We start from the raw sequence: 5,166 nt of genomic DNA on the forward strand, positions 1-5,166 counted from the left end.
ATAAGAGTATCACCCTTCGAATGCTTTCTAGTAATAGGAGCTTGTTGATGTCTTAATCTCTTGTTTAGTGTGATGAGCTGTAAGGAGTGTTGCTTATCAGCCTTAAAGGACTCACTCACAACTTTGGATTTTCCTTTGCTATATGGAATGTACCGTGACTGGTGTACTGGAGAATCTCTAGTGTGGCCCTTATTGTGTTGTCCGTTGCCTTGCTACTGATCATCAGACTATTGGTCACAGGACTGCTGGTCTTTATGTTGGTCTGGCTGGTCCTTGTTGGGTTCACTCCCCCGTGTGGCAGTTGATCCATCGACTCCAGAGCGTGAGGATGGGGGAAGGAGGAAAATTATCATCATCATCAGGTTGTCCTCCCCTTCCTCATTCTGCTCTTCTCCCCTCTCAGAATCCTAATCACGATCATTTTGCTTAACGATATAATCTATAATGGACTGATTTGCTAAAGCTGTGTTGTATTCAAAGAGCTTTTCTTGTAAATAACTCTGCAAAGTCTTCATGAGTGCCTTCAAATTTTCCATATCCATAGTTACATTGCCTTGTGGAGTCAAAATATCAGCAAGATTATTATAGATATATCTCTCTATCAGGGAAGCCTTTAATGCAGTGTGGGTTGTCAGCAATGCGTTGAAGTCTTCACGCTTCATTTGTAGCAGAGTCTAGAATCTGTCAGCATCTCGTAAGGTTGTTTCCTTGTCTTCATTTATCTTTTTATTTTCTTCTTCTAGCTTGAACAGCTTTGCTTGCAGCTTCTTAATTGTTCTTGATGACTAATTTTCAACAATACCATGCCTGAGAGATTGTGCGCCTATATCCTTCTGAAGTCTCTAAATTTGTTGTTGGCTGCTTTCCAATTCTTCTTTCAGCTTAGACACCTCTTCATTGGAAGCTAACGCGTCCCATCATCTGTCGTCCTAAGGCATTGACAATGGTGCTCCATGATGTTTGGATAAGCACCGAGAAACCATCAGCTACTGTTGCTGAGTCAAACTGAACTGGCTCATAAACCATGATGAGATCCATGTATGGTAATGCTGTCGAATCTGGTTTTTGAAAAATCAATTGACCTTTGAGAGGGTTATGTTGTAATTGCTACAGTCGATCCTTCTTGGATATGGATAAACCCAAATCACTGAAAGGAATTTTGGTAGTCGGACTGGCAAGTGCTAGGCCCTTTCCTTTGTCATTACTGACCGCCACCTGTTTAGTGCTTGACGTTTCTTGCTGGCCTTTTCCAGTGGTGGAGTCTACTCTTTAGGTATGGCTGAAGTCTGGCCTACTAAGGATTTTTCAGTAGGCAAGGGCTTGACCTAACTCTCCAGTTGCTTTAGTAAAGGAGTGCTTTTTGCCAACATAATCCTTGGTTTCTTTGAACCATTGGCCTCCACATGTGTGGCCTTCCTCTTCTGTCCGGTTAGGGCCAATTGATTGCTTGGAGCCTCTTCGTTTGAAGATAGCTCTACATTGTTAGTGGCTGGAATGGGTTTCAGACATCTTTACGTGGAAAGAGACTTCAGGAGCAGTTGCCCAGTATAGAAATTTCCAGACATACCAGGCCTTAAGTACATTCTAAGATTTCAACTTGGGAGTCTGTTGTAACACATTGTGAGACAAGATCTGGCACAAATATTTTAGCTTTAGCATTTAGCCTTTTTGCGAGCTGCATGGCAAACATCTTCTCTGACACATATGTGGGATTGTTCTTCAAACTAACAGCCTCAGCAACAAACCTATAGGCTAAGGGGATATCTAATCCTTCTACTGGAAGCCCTTGTGCACCAGCCTTCCTTTTCTTTTTCGCTGCTTCATCCTCCTTCAGAGCTAGACTTATCTGCTCTCCAGACGTTGTGGTTGGCTTTGTCTCATTGGGCATTTTGAAAGCATAGGCAAAGTCGTCAGGTGTTGCTGTGATTTTTACACCATTGACCATGGCACTGCCTTCATCAACATTAAAAGAATCAAGAACCTGCTTGATAATGGCTGTGTCAAAATCTAGCCATGTAGCCTATACGACCACATACAAATCCCATAGCTGCAGCAACGATTTTGCCTACTCAATAAACACATATCTTTGTATCTTGCTAAGGGATAAGTGGTAGAGAGGCTTGAAGACAGTTGATAATTGCTGCGTTTTCAACCATTGTATCACTGCATCTTCTCTGACATTTTCCTTCTACCCATACACTGAGAGGATGGTAAGTCTGTAGAGGAAGAACACTTACTTGTATATTCAAAGCAGCAATAAGGTGTGTTGGGTAAGGACAGACAGGGATCAGCAGAGTCTTTTGAGGAGAAGGTTTTTGGTTGTAGTGAAGAGTCTTCAGAGCTTGGCGATGGCGAGTGTGTAACAGCAGGTAGGCATCAAGCAAGAGACTTGTGAGGAAGAATTTCCACCCGCCTTACTGTTATACGCGTTCGCGCCATAAAAGCTCCACTACTTACTGTTCCTAGAGTTTTGTGCACTGTCAACGACGTGGCACACATGGATTGGCCAATTCTTCCCATGTTCCCTTTAATGAAGATCGCATGCATTCCCACTGGCCCTTTTCCTCATAAGAACTGATACTGACTCTAAAACTTTACCGACTCTGTCTCACTGGCACTATTTTATCACGCTAAGACTTTTCTGGCACTTTCAATGGTTCTGGTACCGGTTGTACATGAAAGATGTTTAGAATGGCTGGGTCTGAAAGTCCCTGGCCATCAATACCTAGAAGATCAATACCTTCTCCTCTGGAAGTCTCTTTTTTTTCATTAGAATAATATAGCTTGATATTGGCCTAATCTTGGCCCTGTTGTAAACTCCTGGTAGCAGTAATCCAGATAAACCCTTCAACCTTACTATGCCATTGGAAAATACCCAGTTGACTTCATATGGACCAGCCCAAGCTATCTTCAAATTTGGTTTCCTAGGGCCCAGTTTGGATTGATAAAGCAAAACTAAGTCTCCCTTCTAGAACTCCCTAACCTTGATTCTTCTATCATGTCAGTGCTTTCTCCGTTGCTGAACGATCTCCTGTTCCAGCATGGCTCGTTGTCGCAACTCATCCAATTGCACTAATTCTTCCAGTCTATGTTTAAGATTATGATTAAAAATCCAATCCATATTCCACCGCCATTCTCAGACTAGGAATCACGAATTCAATAGGCACCACAGCTTCAGTACCATACACCATTCTGAAAGGTGTCATTCTAGTTGTGACTTTATAAGCTTTCCTATAGGCCCATAGAGGAGTCTCGAGCTTAAGATCCCACTGATGTGGTTCCTTCTGAACAATCTTGGTGAGAATATTCTTGATGGTTTTGTTACTGCTCTCTGCTTGACCATTGCACTTAGGATAATAAGGAGTTAATTTCTTGTGCTTAATTGAGAACATTTCCATCAAAATTTCCATTATATCATTGATAAAATGTGTCCCTTGATCAGACACAATCTCAATGGGGCATCCATACCAAAAGATAATGTTTTCAAGTAGGAAGGCATTAGTGGACTTTGCAGTATTATCTGGGAGCCTTGGCCTCTACCCATTTAGTGACATAACAGGTAGCCATTAAAATATACCAATTCTTCCTTGGAGTGACCTTCTTGAATGGTCCCATGAAGTCCATACCCCATTCCATAAGTACTCCCAATGATTGCACTAGAGTCAGTGGAGTCATATCAGATGTTGTTGGTTTGCCGATTCTCTGACATATATCACAAGTTTTACAAAAACTTCGTTTATCCGCTATCAGAGTTTGCCACCATAATCCAGCTTGCAAAATCTTCTTATAACTAATATCAATGGAGAAGTGTCCTCCAGAATCCCCATCGTGTGCTTTAGAGATGACTTGCATCTTCCTTCCATTGGTACACACCTTTGAAGAACCCCATCTACACCCACTCTTTATAAAAATCCTCCTATGATGGTGAACTTCAGACTCATAATAATCGAAGCTTCCTCCCGATTCTGAGTCTAGTTTTTTGGGAATCCTCCTTTTGAAAGGAAATGATATACATTATACCATTCTGGATTTGTATTTTCCTCAGCTGTCACCTGAAACAGCTCTGCACCTACTAGCTCATCCCTCAAGGATATTTTGGAGTAGCCTTCAGTACTTTTGGACACAAAATTAGCACCACAACGAGATTTACCAGGCTTGTGGAATATGCGGAATTCAAACTCTATCAGGAACATCATCCATCTAATCAATCAGGAACTTTTTTAATAAAAAATGTTGGAGTTAGGGTTGCAGAGAAACACACACAGTTTTGAGAAGACGAAGGAAGCTCAAGGCACATAACTGAGAGTATGTTACTTAGTGTGCAATGTGAAAGATAGATAGCCCTAGAGTGATGGGCGTATATACAATTCACAGGGGAAAAAACCTCCTAAAGAAGGAAAAAATGCCTCGGCGGTCCTTGTGTGTTCACACACATCACTACCACATGTATATGGTAACAAATCCCCCCTGGAGTGATGCGGTGAACTAGAGTTGGCACATGAGTAAAGGGAAGTGCCATGCCCTGAGGACATGATCAGTCCACAAAGGCGACTAAGCCCAAAGCTTTGCGGAAATCTTCGAGCTTCTCACAAGACAATGCCTTTGTGAAAAGATCTGCAGAGTTGTCCTGTGTTGGCACATAAGCCAAGCTGATCTCTCCTGCTAAGAGCCTCTCACTGACATAGTGGTAATGCACCTCAATGTGCTTTGTGTGAGCATGAAAAACTTGGTTCCTCGCAACTGTCAATGCGCTCTGACTGTCAGTGTAGATAGTGTTGGCAGTGTCCTGTCCAACACCCAAATCACCCATAAGGAGTCTGAGCCATACACACTCAACCGTAACTGTGAAGAAAGCCCTGTACTCAGCCTCACAAATTGAAGTGGCCACATTAGGTTGCTTCTTGCTCAACCATGATATACATGACCTGCCAAGCATGAAAACAAAACCACTTGTGGACACTTATGTGTCAAATCAACCAGCCCAATTTGAGTCCGAAAAAAACATGTAAGTCTAGCGGCAATGATCCCTCCTTGGGATAAAACAAGCCAAGATGTAAAGTGCCACTAAGGTAGCGAAATATCCTCATGACAGCCTGCCAATGCTTAGACCCTGGGCAATGCATAAATCTGTTGAGTGAGACTACAAACTGAATATCTGGCCTCGTG

This window comes from Adiantum capillus-veneris, chromosome 2 (assembly GCF_014529385.1).
Source record: "Adiantum capillus-veneris isolate H3 chromosome 2, ASM1452938v2, whole genome shotgun sequence".
In the NCBI taxonomy this organism is placed as follows: Eukaryota; Viridiplantae; Streptophyta; class Polypodiopsida; order Polypodiales; family Pteridaceae; genus Adiantum; species Adiantum capillus-veneris.